The sequence below is a fragment of the Teleopsis dalmanni genome, chromosome X (assembly GCF_002237135.1).
Source record: "Teleopsis dalmanni isolate 2A chromosome X, ASM223713v2, whole genome shotgun sequence".
Taxonomy (NCBI): Eukaryota; Metazoa; Arthropoda; class Insecta; order Diptera; family Diopsidae; genus Teleopsis; species Teleopsis dalmanni.
The window spans coordinates 94,930,304-94,949,313 of NC_051848.1; the positions used below are offsets into that span (position 1 = coordinate 94,930,304).

At 31.7% G+C, this 19,010-nt stretch overlaps 1 protein-coding gene and 1 long non-coding RNA gene across 2 annotated transcripts in view; one reads left to right on the forward strand and one right to left on the reverse strand.

Moving 5' to 3' along the window:
* Positions 1-19,010, forward strand: part of LOC119687641 (guanine nucleotide-binding protein subunit gamma-e) — a 558,820-nt gene that overhangs the window by 504,591 nt on the left and 35,219 nt on the right. The gene's annotated exons all lie outside the window — the stretch shown is intronic.
* Positions 6,591-7,177, reverse strand: LOC119687642. The gene is made up of 3 exons (XR_005253213.1): positions 7,095-7,177; positions 6,890-7,036; positions 6,591-6,777 (listed from the first exon to the last, which is right to left on the reverse strand). It is a non-coding gene; the product is annotated as an uncharacterized LOC119687642 (long non-coding RNA).

Consider the following 19,010-nt stretch of genomic DNA (forward strand, 5'->3'; position numbering starts at 1 on the left):
TGTAACAGAATCCACAAAGTCCAAACACACAAAGTCCACTTTTTTCCAAAAGTGGAAAAAAATCGCACACACAAATCGACCGTAAACAATACACAATTCGTCACAAAAAAAACTTTGAAAAACACATGTATTTTGTTGTTGTAGTCGCTAAATTTACGCCAACGCATTTTTAACTGTGTTTCCGTTAACGTACATGCGAAAAAATAACATTGTGTTCCTCTGCACATCTTCACCTTTCCAACGGTATAAATTTTATCCATATATATCAACGGCAACACAGTTAAAAAGGGGTAACAAACTTTTATGTTAGCGTAATTATATATAGATTGTACACTTCTTCCAATTACTAATTTAACATTTATTCAAAATTTAGCTTAAAAATTTTAAAGAATTAAACTTCGTCCGAGCGCTTTCTAGACTCAATTTTCGCAGTTATTTAATTTCTGGCACAATATAAAATTGTTTTGTGAGTTCTGTCCATTTCGGAGAGAAACTCAGTGCAGTGCATAGCATATTAGAAGCACTGGATTAAGTGTTACATTGTGCTAGAGTAAAATGCGGCACAACTAAGGCTGCAACACTTAAACAGAAACAAAGTTTGCATGTAAAGTGTGTAAGCACACAAACTCATTTAATTGCAAATTTATTTCTCCGATCCAAGCCGTTTATGTTGAAAGCTGATATTTTATATTGTTCGCAATTTTGTGTTCCATTGAGCAGCTATGTTTCTTCCGGTGCTGCAACTCAACTTTGCGTAGATACTTTTGTAGTAGCCAACAGGAAAAGTGCAAATAATGAAATAAAATATGTTTGAAAAAATGAGCAAATAAATGAAAATGCAGTTAAAAGTACAGAATTTCGTTCGTGTTTAACCCATTTTAGGTTATCAGCACAAATTGTCGATGTCGGAAATTCTTGCCTTACGGCCACTGTAGCAATTTACTTGGCATCTGAGAACGAACATTTTTGTTTGCAGCAAATTGCAATGCAATTTGTTGTGGGTTGAGGAAAAACTGCACAATGCGACTTATGAGCAATTTAAGTAAATAAAAAAAAAAGAAAACAAAAACTAAAGAATATGAACAGCAAACTATAACTAAGAGAAATTAATATAAAAGTTTTAAATTTATTTATTTTTCAACTTAAAGTTTTATGTTCATTCGAACTGTCGACTTGTTAGATATAAAGTTGGCTGATACACGGCGAAACTTTACCATAACTTCTGGCCAAACTTCGAAACTTGTTAAGTGTTATTAAATAATACATGAACACAATTATGGTCATGATAAAATTTAATCTGCTGCATGTAATCATAAACTACTGTAACAATAGAGGTGTTATAAGCCGAAATACACTATATAATATATAGCTTCTGCAGCCTGTAACGAACCTTTTTCACCGAGGTTTCGCTCGCTGAATTCCAGGTTCCGTCCTACAATAAATTTATTTGATAGGAGCAGTGAAAAGTTTGCGATGATATGACGTATGAGGTAGACAGAGGTTTTTCTACTGAAATCTAGGTTTCTCTGTTGTGAAATCAATGAATTCATGGTAGAAATGTGAATTTCTGTCACACCTTGAACGATCACTAACGAAAAGTGTATTTCGTTTGTCCAGGAACGATTTATTGATGATCGCAAATAGGAATTGTCAGCAACTTGGAAATGGTCACTAACGAAGTGTTGATTTCGTTTGCCGTGGATTTGGTATGAATAATATCTCTGTATAATTATCGCCTTACCACTTGATCTTCTAACGAAATTTAAATGCCTATATGTAGAAAGTAGCATTTTTGTCAAATACGTAGATATTAATATATTAACATTTATTACTGGACAACACTGTTATCACCAATGTGACGATGCACAAAAAACCGTGAACAAACTTTAAGCGAAATTTTTCTTTTACAGTCACTGTTACATTTTTAAGTGACCCCCTCGCATTATCGGACAAGCATTTGTTTGATATAAATGCCTTAAACGTTAAAAAAAAATGCTAAAAATATGATTTTTTTGCTTTTATTAATTCTTAACATCTAAATTATATAATTATATAATTCTATCTATCTAAATTATAAAAAAAAAAAACATTTCTCATAATAACTATTAATTTAAAGTAACCGATACAACAGAACCGATACAACAGAACCGATACAACAGAACAGAACCGATACAATTTTTTGGGCTCAACGTATAATCGGACAAAACTAAGCATCCATGCTAAAAATGCAGAAATGTGGCATTTAATATTTTGTTGCATATCCTTTGTTATCCAGAACAGCCGGAATACGATTTGGAACTGATTTTACCAATTTTTAACACACTTCTGGCTCAATTGAGTATCATGCTTCAAGTAAAGCCTCCTTTAGCTGTACTATTGTGTTAAATTTTTTTTGGTACACTCTCCTAGCTAATTTCGTCCAAAAATGCTCAATTACATTAAGGTCTTAATTGCAGCCCAGACCTTAATCCTCTCAAAAATGCAACCAAAGCTTTGCTACGCCTGGCGTATGCTTGGGATCGTTGTCCTGATAAGAAGCAAAATTTTCTGCGATACTCGATTTCTCTGCACTTCGCTGTACATTCTGTTTCATAATGTCGAGGAATCCAAATTTTTCCATTTTACTATCTATAAAATTACCTACTCCCGCACTTGACATACAACCCCAAACCATAACAGAACCTCCTCCATGTTTTATAGTGGTTTTTGTATTGTGATGATTGAATTCTGCATTTGGTTTACGCCATATAAACATCTTACCATCAGATCCATGCAGATTAAATTTACTTTCATCAGTGAACAAAATCTTAAAGAAATGAAAATTATCAATGAAAATGTATTTAAGATGATTTACCATCAATTTACCTGATTTAAACAGATTTCTGTTTTTAGTAAATATTCCTTAGCATATTTTATTCTTTTGTTTTTATTTTTCTGGCAATTCTTCCGTGATAATCGAATTTATATAATGTATTGCGAATAGTATTTAAGCATACATCTTTTCCAGAGCAGGATTTTAATGAAAATTTAAGATCTTTAGCGGTTTTGAAAGGATTTTTCTTTATTTCTTTCAATATCGAACGCTCTTCTCAATCATTTAATATTTTGCCTTGACCTGCTCTGCTCTTATTGATCAATAAACTCATCACGGAACCTCTTGATAATGTCTTGGGCAGTAGATTTACTTATTCCAACTAAATTGGCAATTTCTCTAACGGTTTTGACAGTAGATTGCTTTTCATTTGGTGCCATTTTATTACTAATTTCTGTTACAATTTTATAATTTATTATTTATATTTATCTTAATGTAAGTAACCTTGTGAGAATTATTACTGTAGTTTTGAAGTGTATATTTGTAAAATAACAGTATTTTTAGCATTGCTGCTTCACTTTGTCCGATTATGCGTTGAGCCCAAAAAATTGTGTTGGTTCTGTTTTTTACTTTATATTTACAGTTATTATGAGAAATAATAACTAATAAATTTTTTTTTATAATTTAGATAGTTAACTATGTTAAGTATTAATTAAAGCAAAAAAAATTATATTTTTAGCATACTTTTTAAGATTATAGCGCATTTGTATCGAACAAATGCTTGTCCGATTATGCGAAGGAGTCACTGTATATTCAAAACAATAACTTAACATTTGGTAATAAAATAGCATAAAATACTATATTCTGATTATAACAAAAAATTGCAGGTATCCAACTAATGACGTAGAGCAAAATTTAAAAAAGCCGCGATATAGAAAGGACACAAATGTCGAAGCTGCGAAATACTCGAGAGTGGACCTGTCTAAGAACGATTGAATAAGTTATATAAACGGAATGAATAAAAGAGGATTACACCGATATCGATCCAAGTAGTATATAGAAATTAATTAATTAAATTTGATTTTGACGTAAATATGACAGTAATGACTATTTTTACTTTAACAATCTTTGGGGTATTTAATATAAAGCTTTCGAACAGTAGTACCAAATAGTAAAATTTAACAATTAATAATATATTAGGTGTACCGGTATGAAATGAGCGTTTTTTGGTGAAAATAAAACACTAATTATTAATAGGAAAGTAAAAAACATTTTATTCAAAGTATTGGCCATTGCTTTCTACATATTTTGACCACCTTTCTGGCAATTTGTGGATACCACGCCAAAAAAATTGTTCGTCTTTTAAAGCAAACCAACCAGACACCCAATTTTCGACCTCCTCGTAGGAATGAAAGTGCTGCTCAGCCAATGCGTGTCCCATCGATGAAAACAAATTGTAGTCGGAAGGAGCCAGGTCTGGTGAATACAGCGGGTGGGGTAGCACTCTCAGCCAAGTGTTTGATTGCATCCTGAACCCGTTTTGCTTGTGTGGCAGGTGCATTGTCATGGACAGGATTACCTTGCCGTGTCTTCTGGCCCATTCTGGTCGTTTCTCGATCAATTCATGGTTCAAATTTTATCGTTTGTTTGTTCATAGCGACCAAGCATTGACGGTTTCACACAGGTTTAGGAGCTCGTGGTCCCAACCAAGCACACAGCATTGTCTTCTTGCCGAATCGATCTGGTTTTGCAGTCGATGTTGATGTTTGTTCCCGAGATTAACCCATGTTTTTTTTCGTTTAGGATTCTTAAAATAAATCCATTTTTCATCGCCAGTAACAATCCGATGCAAAACCGATTTTCTTTCGTGTCTTTGAAGCAAAATTTCACAAGTGTTTTTTCGGTTTTCCATCTGTCTTTCATTCAATTCATGTGGCACCCATTTTCCACACTTTTGGATCTTTCCCATAGCTTTTAAACGGTCAGAAATTGTTTGTTGTGCAACATTTAACATTTCTGCCATTTGCTTTTGACCCAAAGTGTCATCTCCATCCAATATCGTTTACAATTCGGCGTCTTCAAACTTTTTTGGCGGTCTTCCACGTTCTTCATTTCTCACATCAAAATCATTATTTCTGAACCGTTGAAACCATCTTTTGCATGTTGCTTCTGATAGAGCATGATCACCATATGCCTTGACAAGCATTCGATACGACTCTGCACCACTTTTCTTCAAATGAAAACAAAAAATTAATGCTTTCCGCAAATCATCACTTTCTAGAATAAAATTCGACATTTTTAACACGTTGAAAAAATATGATGTTGTCTGTTCAATGACTTGATGTATACTATATATATTTCACACATGTCATAGCAAACAAACAAAAAGAAATAAAGGTTCGTTCACAACAAATGTTCCCTGTCGGAACATTTGTTGTATCTTTACGCTCACTTCATACCGGTACACCTGGTATATAACACAGCGAATAAATTTGTTAATTAACTTTTACAGCAAATTAACAAAACTCGAAAAAAAAGTGTGAACAAAAAAGTCAAGTACAGCTTTGGATCAGCTTATAAACGCTGACGCTGAGCTTCAAATTTAGCAGGGCACGAGTTGTATTATTTACGAATAATTAAATACAAGAATTATTTCCAAGATCACTGATGATGGGTATTTGGCAATACTCGAAACAGCTTGATGGTCAACCAAAAATTCAATTAATTAAAATAATATAAAAATAATTTTTGTTGTTGTAGTTCACCAATGTTCGAAACCTCTCGAAATTTATTAATTATAAGATAATTTATACTTTTATGATTCGTAAATTGTTTCATAAATGATCGCACACATATTTTTAAAAAATTACCTATTAAAAAAGAAGAAAAAGCAAACAATTGTTATAATAGTTGGTGTCAAAAAATCTGAAAGCATTGGCAATTTTTTATATAATATAATTAATTTCTAATAATAAATTATATCATAAAATTTTTTTGTTTAAATTATAGCATATAATTTAATAAAATTGTAAGCGAATTATTTATTCATTATCAGTAATAAAAATAAGTAATACGTACAATAGATGTTTGCATACAATTTTAAGAATCTGGTAGCCTAGTCTAATAAATATTCAACTATGGCGCATTAGTGGCCAAAACCAATGGAAAAAGAAGTACGTCAGCAGAAATATAGATGATTTGGACGCACGCTACGTAAGCAAACAAACAATATTACGCACAGTGGACTTTTCTGGAACTCTCAACGCCACAGAAATAGAGGATGCCCAAAAATTACATGGCGTCAAACAATCACAAATGAAACATTAAGAACTATAAATTAACTGAGATTTATGGCACGAAATCGTCAACTTTGGAAAAACTTTGTTACGGATTTGTGTGAATAGACTAAGTTCTACACACAGAGAACAACTGAAATTTGTTTGTAATTTCATTTATTGGAAAAGAAGTAGTTTTATTGTCGGGAACAAAAGTTTGTTTGCCTGAAAATAATTTCATGTATTATAGGAAATAAATTTTGGTTGCAGTAATTAAATTTAATTTGGTGAGTAATGAAAACTTAAGTTGTAACAAAAAAATTTTTGGTTTCTCTCAAAAATAATTTAATTGGCGGTAATGTTTAACATTTTTGTGTTAAATTTCTTTTCGTTTGTGAGAAAATAATTGTTTTATTACCTATAAATAATTTCATATAAAAAAAACAACCACATAGTTGCAAGAAATTTATTTTATTATTTATTTTATTGTGAACTATTAAAAATATATTTTATATCTGCTACGTGTAACCACGCTGCTTCAATCGGAGATCCAATTAATGTAATGAATGGCTGCACTTCTTCCTTTCTATTCTGTCGCTCTTTTAAAATTCCTCTTATAGCTGTATCTGCACTGCAAATATCCACAAAATGACGGAAGCAACATCAACCCAGCTACTGTTTTTTGTTGTTCTAAATAAATAAGTAAAAATTTGCAAAGTAGTTATAGATATTAAAGCAGTTTTCTCTTTTATGGTGTTATGGTATTTTATGGTATATAGTGAAGTTTAATTGATAACGTTACCAATATTTTCATTTTCTATAAGTTCCAAAATTTGCAATGTAGCTGATGATTTTGTACGAGGTAGCTTTGATAATTCGACTGCAATAAATTAGACGGAATGTCAAAATTTAGCGGCTTACCATACATGCGTTTAGTATCTTCGATAAACTAATAAATTGGATGTATTATTATTTAAATTTTCAAATATTACATGAAATAAATATACCAGTTTATATCCAAAGCTTTGTGCTGAAACGGCAAAGCCACATCAAAATGAACTTCCGTTGCAAGATTTCAGTAGAATTTTTAGTATCAGTATCAGTAGAAATTTTATTGTTTTTATCTTCACTGAATTCACGTCTACCGGTAGATTTTTATCTTCGTGTAATTATCTTCGGTACAAACAATCTTCGGTACAAACAAAAATGACGCCCGTTTTCGCGCCGGCAAACAACCAAAAATATGCAAGCTGTGTGTGATGTAAAACGCAGTAGTTTTTTTTTTCATTAATGCTTATTTTATATTATTTTACTAACTGTCTAATCCAAACAACACTTTAGAATAAATTTTACTTAAAACTAAATCAAAACTTTATACTCAATTATTTATCAAAAAAAACACTTCTGGCAAAATTTTTTTTTAATATGCTTCGTTGCGCAATTAACAAATAAATCGACCACACTAGAGCACAACTCACGTAAAACTAGAAGCATTCTATGCTTCAAAACAAAAGGCAATACTAATATCAAACGATGAGCAACATAATCTCTTCTCTCATGTCTCTTCATATTTATTTCTCTTCTCTCAATTATTTCGTTTCTCTCAAAAATATTTTTGATCTTCACAAACAAAAATTCAATTTCATTTCTCATAAACAAACTACATTTTAGCCAAAAATAATTTTTTTTACTGCAAACAAACTTCATTTCCTCCAAAAGCGAACTTTAGCCCGTCACTAAAAAATCTATATTCTTATTCTTGTTTATTCAATAATTACCAAATACAAAAGTAATAAGATTATCAATTTATTAGGCTCCTAACTATAGATGAATTGATTACTTACGAACTTAATTAAACATAGTAGCTTTTGTTATAAAAATATTTTTTAATGCAGATAATATAGTATACCATATATATTAAAAAAGGGGCACACAAAACAGTACAAGAAACAGTTTTGTAATGCAGACAATGTAATATTTTTATTGGTATTCTTGCTAATCGTCTTTCCACAAAGATCAAAAGATCAAACAACTAGAGAATGATAAATACAGACAATTGCCATAAAACCAACTTTATATATAAAAAGATTTTCATTATAGGATGTGATGAAAAAAGTTTTTTCTTTGTATCTTTGGCTATAAAACGAGTATGGAATTAATTAGCATAAATTCTATGTTGTAAGCTCCCGAATAAAAGTCTACATATAAAAAAAATTTAAAATATTGATGCAAGAATAATATTTCGACAAAAAAGCATAATACAAAATTCAAAACACAAAACTAAGATAGCTAATTTAATTATGTATAGATGTGGTTCATATTTTCCCTCTAATATAGCGCAGCAACTTAATTTGATGGTAAACATTTGCAAAAAATTGACACAACTTTAATTCAAAGGAACACAAGTTAACTTCCGCTTTAGGTCGACTGTCAAAGAAATATTTATCTGCGCTTTAAATTAAATAGGGTGTAAGTTTAACACCTGGTACTTAAATTCAAAAAGTATTTAAAAATTAAATCACAAAAAAATTTGTCAAAATGCCTTTGATAATGGGTACTTGACAAAGCCCAAAACGTTAACGTTAAGAGGCGACAACGGTTCAATTGTGCCTTCATATATAAGATATGAAAAATCTTCCCCTGTCCAACTTTTTTTTTGTTTTTTAAGTTCTAATTTGTACTTACACCTCCTAGGAAGTTCACAAAACGTTATTATACCTTTTTGTGCAAAAATAAGATCACATAATTTGCTACGTCATAATAGTGGGCCCGTAACAAACAGTATGCTGTTTATAGAGGAGATTTTCAACTCGACTGAGTTCAGAAATATATGACCATATTTCTCAAGAAACTAATCGAAAAGCCAAAAGAATTTGTGAAGTTTATAATAATGGTATAAAGGTTTCCTTATTGTTATAAACGTTCGCCATTCACTTCAACTGAACTCGATGCGTTTTTGGGCATTCTTACTGCTGTTGATGTACGGAGAGACAACAAAACTAATGTAGAAAATATGCGGAACGCTGATGCGCTCTCATACGAGCACCAATGTCTCGCGACCTCTTCAATATAATACTAAGATTTATTCGACTTGATAATGAAAACACACTTGCAGATCGTAAGAGAACAGATAAAGCTGCATCGATTCGGGACATCTGAACGAACAATTATTTCCATTTAGAGGCTGTACTGAATTTACACACATGTGCTTTTAAACTACATAATATGTGCGCTTAAAACCAGATAAATATAGCCGAATTAATTTCTGTGAACTTTAAAAAATGTGATTACGATATTTTATTCAACTACTTTTCAAACAGAAAATTCTTAAATAACAAACACTACATATAAAGTATTCTATTTATGCTTTCATATCTTGTTTGGAATTTATTATGCATCAAAATTATATTATTAAATATTCAAATAAATAATGTTTGATATTTAATATCTCCATTTAAACTAAAACATAGCAATACTTTGACATTTAGTTTCCATAAAACGAAATAATTTAATAAAATGTATGCTTCACTGATAACGACAGAGATAATCATAGCACATAAATCATAATTCAATAAAAGATAAGGCAATCGGAGGTTAGATGACATTCAGCGGTTATGGAAATTTTGTTACCACATCACAATAGTCAAATGAGGCAGAAAATATTGAGATTGAAATAGAAAATTATTTGAAAAATTGTTCGGAAAATTATTTTGGTCAAATTTTCTGTTTTTTTTTTTTATAATCCATTTATTTTATTACAATCTGTCAGGTATGAATGACAATAAGTAATATATATTAAAATGAATCGTAATTATAGTTATTACGATCTAAAAAAGAATGGCACGTATGGACTATGTCCAGTGACATATCCATATATAATTAAAATAGAAGTGTGTGAATATACATATCTAAAACGTCTCTCGATGTTTTTCTTTTTAGCCTTGTAAAAGTGTTGGAGGGGGACATCAGGTGTGTAACTAGCGGGTTTGGATGCATGTATGCGCGATGAACGTAATTCTTTGTAATTTGAGATATTTTTTCCTTAATTGTCGGAACACATAGTTGTTTATGCAGCTGTTCATTCGTTATATACCGAGGTGCATTTGTGGTCATGCGTAGTGTTTTAGATTGAAAACGCTTAATAATTGCCAAGTTTGAGTCTGCTACAGTACCCCATGATTGGGCTCCATAACTCTATATAAGTTTTAGTACAGTTTTGTATATAAGTAGCTTATTATCTAGTGACAGTTTGGAACTTCGGCTGAGGAAACAAAATAAGTTTCGCAATTTGAAACCCAAGGCTTTACACTTAATAAATATGTGAGGTTTCCAGATTAATTTACTATCCAGATGTATGTCCAAGTATTTTGTTTCTACAGCTTATGGTAATTAAGTATTGTTTATTAATACAGGCGGGCACGCAGAACGTTTTATAGTAAATGTTACTTGGACAGGTTTTGACTCATTTGGTTTGATACCCCAATTTTTCATCCAGAGAGCAACATTGTTAAGGCAGGTTTGTAGTTTGGTAGAAGCACGAATTGGATCACTGTCAACTGATAAAATAGCTGTGTCATCTGCAAATGTACCGATAACACCCTCATCGGTAAGAGGAAGATCCGCAGTACATAGAAGATAAAGCATTGGTCCCATTATGCTACCTTGAGGTACTCCTGCTCCTATATCATGAAGTATTGTAGTTTCGTTTCCATGATTAATGAAAAATTGCCTTGCCAAGAGGTATAATGTAATAAATATGAAAAAATTTAGGGTTAGATTCAGTTTTAGTTTGAAAAGAAGACCCTCATGCCATACTCGATCAGAAGCTTGTGAAATATCCATAAATGCCGCAGTGCAATATTTCTTACCATCTATCGCACTACAGATATGTCTGACAAGTCTATGAATTTGTTCTATTGTGCAATGTTTTTGACGAAAGCCGAATTTATGGTCAGGGATGAGTCTGTTTTGTTGAATAATCGGTATAAGGCACTTTAGAAACAGGATTTCCATAACTTTCAACAAGATCAGAGGTAGACTTATTGGTCAATATAATTGACGTCTTCTGGGCTTTTCCCTGGTTTTGGTATCATGGAGATTTGCGCTATCTTTCACTGTGGCGGAATAAACCCCCTTATTATCACAGCGTTAAGTAGATGACTGAAAAATACAAATCCTTTTAGTGGTAGCTGCTGTAAGGCCATGCCTGTGATCAAACCGTATCCTGGAGCTTTTTTTAATTTTAACTTCGCTACTTCATTAATAGAATATCTTTTATGTGGAAGTTCTTACTGGTAAGGCTCTTGTAGAAAATTTATCCTTTGTTTCATGATATCTGGCATATTTTAATAACCATTATTTCGCGTATAGGTGGTTGAAAAGCAATCGGTCAGTTGTTCTTTTTTATGGCTTTCCAGAGGGAGTATTTTGTATCACATGAAGCGATTATTGTTGTACTTTATAAGAAGGACTTTAACTAGTTTACATAATTTGTTTAAGGGAGTTTTATCCGCAGGGAATATCGTCTTTTGTCAATGTTTTCTCATCCTTCGCTTTTCTTTGATTAGGTGTCTAATGTTAAGTGGATATTCTTGCTTAACACTTTTTGAAAATGGAGGAGTTGATTCCCATGCAGACATTTGGATACATGAGTTGAAATACTTTACTGCTTCAGTCACATCAAAATCAGTTTTCAACTGGACTTCGGTATTTGGAGCAATTGTAATAAGTTGATGATAACTGTTCCAATCAGTATTTTTTTTATGAAAAATGCATTTTTCCATAATTTCACAGCAGTCATTGAGAGTGATTATTATTGGCAAGTGGTCACATGACAAGTCAAAATTGGACTTACAGGTAGTTGTCTGGATACATACCCCATTTTTTTTTTTTTTTTTTTTTAAATTTATTTTGATTTTTATTGAATCTACTAAAAATCAACTTAGAACTAACAATAAATTTTCGCTGCTAATTGCTGTATTAAAATATTTGAAAAAAGAAAAGTAGATAATTAATTGTCCTTAGCCAAAGCTTCGTCCAATTTCGTTACCATGTCGGGCGTTATTCTTGAATAGCCGGGTTTATGTAGTTTTTTTTGAGTCGCTGTGTACCAGCGCTTTGGGTAAGGTTGCTTGCAAGTGGATTTTGATGGTTCCTGAGTTTGATTTTGTACTTTTGTGTGTTGCTGGTAATTACATCTGTGACTGTGTCAATTCGAAGATCTCTATGAATATTTGCGTTTTTTATATACGATTCGAAACGATGCGTTTCGAATCGTAGAGTATGTAACCAGGTATCTTAAAGTAGCTTTTCTCGTTAAAATGGGTTTCTGAGATCAGCATGACGTCAATTTGATGTGATTGTAAAAACAATACAAGTTCGTTTTTATGTTGACTTAAGCCGTTAGCATTCCAGAAGCAAATTTTGATTGCATTCATGGTTTGGATAGGATTGAAAGTAAGATATTTTGATTTTGAATCATTCCCTGCATCATATTTTGCATGGTGTTCATAAATTGTGTCATGTTTTCCATAAACAGTTGGATCATGTTTTCAATATTTGAAGATGGTTTAGTAGAGTTTTCATTTTGGACGTTGCTTGGGCCAGTGAATCCTCTAACAGCGTTTGCATATGATATTTGTGTACACGTATTGTTGGAGTCAGATGGAGCATTTGGCTGAGATCGCATTTGAGTAGGGTGTGGTGGGATTACTGACTGAGAGCGGGGACGCAATGCTGGAAACATTCTTTGTTTTTCGGTAGTGTATACTACACATCCTCTATAATTAGCGGTGTGGTTACCTCCACAATTTCCGCATTTTTTTGTTGTTGGGTCCTTCTTATTTGATGTGCAATCCTTAGTGCGGTGAAAGTCGCCACATGCAACACAAACACTACGAAGTGTGCAATAGGACTTCGAATGTCCATATTCCTGACAATTAGTACACTGCACCGGGTTTTTACGCTTGTGCGGTTCTTCTACTGATATTTTTCTGTGTAGTAGGAATTGTAGGGAATAAATTGGATGAGCCTCGTTCGATTTGAGTTTCTTTCCTTCAGGTTCAAGCTCTATTTTATAAAGTGGTGTCGAAACTTTATCGCGGTTTTTAATGTTGTATATAGATTTTGATTTAAATCCTTTTTCTTCAAGTGCTTCTTTAATTTCTGCTGTATTCAAATCTGGTTCTATTCCTCTTATAACTACTGTTAATCCTTTGGCACTTTTTAATTGATAGGTGTAAAAATTTTTTCCATTTTTTTCGAAGTTGTTTACAACTGCTCTGTAATGTTTTTCTTCGTTGATCGAGATTTTTGTTTCATCGACATTTCCTTTACGAAGAGGCACAACATGGAATGAATCTTTCCCAATACTTTGTGTTAGGGAGTATATAAGAGCGTTTGAATTTTTTTCACGCAGAAATATGGGTGGCGGTTTCTGGGTGGGGGCGGGTCTGGTATTTTTATCGTCTTCGGCTAGAACGGCAAAACGATTCGCTGTCGAAATATTTTCTATTTTTCGAGTTTTTGTCGAGATTGCATTGTTAGCATTTTCTTGTTTCGGGCTACGTTTTCTTTTTATGATTTGAATATATTTATCCATGCCACGGACTTTGGGTGAATCAGGATTTTTTGCTATGTTACTATTCTTTTGCAATATATTTGGCAATATGTTAACATGTTGCGCTGATGCTGTGTTATTTTTCGAAGATGTTGCTGGACTTTGCGGTTGGTAGCTTGATTGTTTGCAAGAATTTTCACTTACCGAGTATGAGCGTTGCCTTTGGGTTTGGTTGTTTAGCATTGTTGTTTGGTTCGTAGTTGGCTTCTCAGAACTACCATCTGCTGTTGGGTAGCATATGGGTGAGTGGTTTGTGCCTCCGCTATGCGAAGGCGGTGATCTATTAATTGGCATATCTTGATTGGTAGCGCGGAAGTCAACTGAGCCGCCAAACCTGAGCAATTATAAACCTTAAAAGTCCTATTTTAAATGGCACGAAAAATATAATATATATTAAAAAAATATAAATATATATTAATAATACAAATCTTATATTTAAAAATGAATCGAAAAATGTGTTGGTAAGCGCAGAACTCAACAACGCCTGGACCAATTTGGTCAATTCTTTTTTTTAAATATTCGTTGAAGTCCAAAGATGGTTTTTACGGCGAGAAAAAATCGAATTACTGCTATTCAATAGAGTTATATCCTTTATATAAAAATGAATCGAAAAATGAATCAATAAAGTTCATATTACTTTACAAACACTCACTGTTGTCTAAGCAACATCATCAGTATTTCAAATATTTCAAATATCAAATATAATAATTTAATACTGTCATTAATATATGAGCTGTAAATAATTTAAATACATAGTAATATTTTACTGAGTTTTCTTTTTGTATGGTGTTTTGTGCATGTCACACAATTTATATTCGATATGCTTCCTGTAACACGATGTAATTTAGGCAGAAGAACCCGAATCGCTAAAAACCAAGATAATTCCCGATCTACTCATACTGCACAAAAACGTGATTCATTTTTACATACAAGAAGACAAGAACATAACCAGAATAGATGAGTTTGTGTTTTGTAATAAGTTGTTGATTATTGTAGGTATGTTTATTAAATCCCCATGACATCCTTTGCAGATCATTATCTCCACTATCCAAGCGAGCCACCCACTTTTTATATTTTTATCACCTTTAGGTTTCCACTGTCCCTAGGTTCGCCTCTTAGTTTGAAACCCTCTGGTAGACATCTTTGTCGAGGGTTTTTAGTGGATCTCAGAAAGGTGGCCAAAGTTCTTAGAAGAGAAGATACTTTGGTCACCCGAGCTGAAGCCCACATATCAGGGTGACTTTTCTGTTCAGTAAAATTTTTTTGCCCCGACTATAAAATAGGTAGGAACAAAAAAACTGCCACATTTCAAATCTTTTCAACAGAACGAAGTCTGTCGGGTCCGCTAGTATAATATAAATTTATAATATAATAGAATATAAATTAAAATTTTACTTACAAATTTATCAATCAATAAATTTTTGAGGCGTCCTTTCGCGTATATATTTATTTTATTTATTTAGCATAAGTTTGTTATTAAGTACACAATTACACAAACTTTTCTTGTAAATTTGTTTTTGAGCTTTTGAGCTTTATTTGCTGTCCCTATCAGCTGTTTTCAAGTGTGTGTGAATTTGGAAAAAAGTAAACAAATTCGAAAACAAAATCAAAATTTACTTTTTTCGCAAAAATAAATAAATATAATAATATTTTATTTTATCGGGCACTATTATTTTTTTATTAATATTATTTAAGAGTCACTGTCTCAATTATTTGTGATGAGTTTAATATCACTTTTTAAGTTTTTCGCTTAGAAAATACTGAAAGTTATGGAGTGATTTTTTTGCGCGCCAATGCTGATCACAGTATACACAAGTATCATACCCCATACCCCATTTGATACTGCAAAATCAGGTATTTTTCAGGTATGTGGGTTCACCTGTTGAAATTGTGTGGAGATTAAGTACGTTAATTGCTTCGAAAAGTTGTCTTCCTTTTGAGGATATTAGGCGGGAACCGCATTTCAAGTGTTTGGCATTAGAATCTCCGCCTACTAGAAACCTAGATCCAAGCAACTGAAAAAACGATAGGTACATTTTCTTCGAAATACTGTGACGCGGTGGGCTGTAGAGTGATGAGAAAGTCATATCGCCATCTTTTTTATACTACAATGTTTGTTGCCTGAATTTCATTCGTGAAATTTGGTTTTACTTTTTAATGTTTTATTGATTTCCTTATGAGGATCGCAAAGCCACCATTTGCTTTTACCATTGGGTTGCATTGTGTGATAAAGTTCGTAGTTCGGAATCTTAAAGAAACTAAGCGTCGTAAAATGGGTTTATTTTTAAGAAGGTTTTCATTTCGACAGAATGTTGTGATAGACCATTTGCGTTCCATATAACTACGACTAAATCAAGAATTTTGTTTACGATTTGTTGCATCATTTGCTTCAACAGCGTTGTTATCTTACGGAATTCTTCCACAAAATTATTTGAAATTGGTGAAAGCTTCTCCTCTATTGCGCTACTGGTGTCTGACTTCACTATTTGTGCAAATGTTTGTGATGCATGAGAATTCTTAATGTAATTTTTGGTCAGAGTAGGCAGAGGATTTTCTTGAATTTGAAGTTCGGGTGCCTTAGGCCTTAATTGGGAATACATTTTTTTTTGCATGTTTTTGCTGATTTGACATCCTTTGTAGTTGGCAGGATGATTTCCCTCACATAAAACACATTTGACATCATTGGATCTGCTTTTCCTTTCAAAATTTACATTCTGGTCAAATTATTATTTTAATTGAACTTACACATGTAACTGCTGTAAAAAACATTGAAGAGATAAATGCTTTATCAACTTCGCAAGCAAGTATCCAAAACTTATAGAATTAAATAGCAATATAAAGCTCCAATTCATTTTATTTTAAATCAAGCTTTTACTTTTTTACTAAATAATTTCAAATGTAAATAAGTACTTTATGTATAAATAAACTATAACTGTATATAGTAAGATTTTCATCCTCATATACTATGTGATAGCACAAAGCTTATACAAAGTAACAAATTTAATTAAATTACTTCCTCTACGTAAATTGAATTAGATAAATTTATTTCCTTTAAAAAAAGTTTCGCAGCTTATATCAGACAAAAATTTTTTATTTAATTACCAAAAATATATATAATTTTTATTTTAACTTAAATGTATAAGTTCTGTAAATGAATTTCTGTAAATTTTAAAAACTTTTGCTCCTTATAATTACTGATGAAATACATGAAATTACAAAAAAGGCAAGGCAAGGCACCCAAAGCAACCGAAGCCCAAACAGAGGTTTACATTTACATCAATTTTGAATAATAAAATTTTATTCATTTAATATTGGGATTTAACAGCTTTTATGCTATATATTTCAATTAAAGGCAACATAAAAATTGTTATTGCATGGTGTCATGGTTGTGCCCATATCGTATAAGGCTTTGCGTAGCGAAAATTTATGGCCTTCACACTGACGACTTTTCCTTTTTATAGGAATTTCTGTGCTTGAATTTACAAATGAAGATTTAAATATGGCAAGCATAGATTAACTTTCTGATGACTTACAGTTCAGTCTACAAAATTAATTTAAACAAAAGACACAATTATATAAAGAAATTGCATAGAATTTATTAACACATATATTGCTTAAGTGATGCACTGGATTACTGAAAGATTAACTAAAAAAAAAAATTTTAAATTATTTAAATTAAATCTATATAAAGAATATTTTAATATCTGTACTACAAATTTTTCTGTAATATAAGGTTGGACAATTAATAGTCATAATTCTTAGTTACTACATTTAAGTAAGATCAGAGTGGCATTCATAGTGTTTCTAAAAATATACCTAGATATAACCTATATACCTACATATAACCAGAATATATAAAATATATGTATTTCCTATTTAGTAGTTATAGATGTTCATAATTTTTAAGTCCATTTATATTGATTGAACCATCGGTAAGGCGATATATTTATTACCCTATAACTATATTTGACTTTTCTTGACTTAAATATGTTAAATATACAACTCAATCCTTCAGTTTTCTTTAACTCCAAGTTATTTGTTGTGCTTTGACAAATTAGATGTAAATTTCACAGTTAGGTAGCTGCTCAACTTCAGCACTGTGTCAAATTTGATACGAGTTATCTTCAAGCTACAAAGGAGATATTTATTAACTGTTTTTCATTTAACCCATTTCGTCATTTCGTTAACCCATTTCACGGCTGACTTTAAATATTTTTTTAAAAATACATGAAAGTAATTAATTCAATCTCTATCGCAACTAATTATTATTCCGTTGATTCGATTTACATGACAATGGAGTTGCTTATAATCGTATCGGGATTAGAGGCAAAAAGTGGTGGTGGTCATTATAGGTACAGTGTTTAGATAGCACTGTAGTAAACGCTTGGAAACTACACTACTGCTTCTTCGCTGCATCTAACAACACAAAATCGATGCCTCAGTTAGGTTTCAAGAATTTCATTGCCACTGTGCATAGTCATGCAGAAAATTGCTTTAAAATTTTCTATGAAAATAAACAATATTACATTGATCGTAGACAACGACGCAAGTAAGCTTATACCTTTTTGCATAATATTGTAATGAACCTTTTTTTATGGTTCGTTTAGAGCTGGGATAAATTCAGATTTGTCCAAGGTCCTTACAAAAAGTTTATTTTTGAGACTCTGTCACTTCCGATTTACTCTAACTTCTGACCCGAAGATAAGCTAGACCAAATATATATATCTTAACCACAGTTACAACTGAACCACTGACAATATTGAACGTGATATAACACAGACACACATAACTGTTAAAACTACGTGTGCTGTATTATTTAAAATTTGAAAAAAAAATTTTTCGTTGTTTCAAAATTAAATTTTTATAATATAAGATTCAATGTAAAACTTCGTGTATATTGAATATCTAACAATTCAGTTTTTGCAAATTTAAACCTTAGAAATAAATTGTACGTTTCTTTTTTTTTAATTTTATATTATTTTTAAATGTAATTTTTATACCGCACGTCAGCTATTTCTTGGTCTAAGTCTAAGAATCTCACGTTGTACAAGAAAAATATCCGAGAATTTAATGTCTTCATATTTGCAGTGCACTGTTTAGTGTCTAAGAAAAGAAAAGAGACCTTCTTTCTGGTGTATTCAATTTTTATATCGTCAACGATCAACGTGCAATAGATGGCACCTATTAATGCGTTAAAGTTCAATGACCTTTGATCGTTTTCTGTTCCCTATAGGTGTAGCACTCTTTTATTCAAATATATTTGTTTACTCATTAACCAATCAATTTCACTTAATTTCAGAAAATT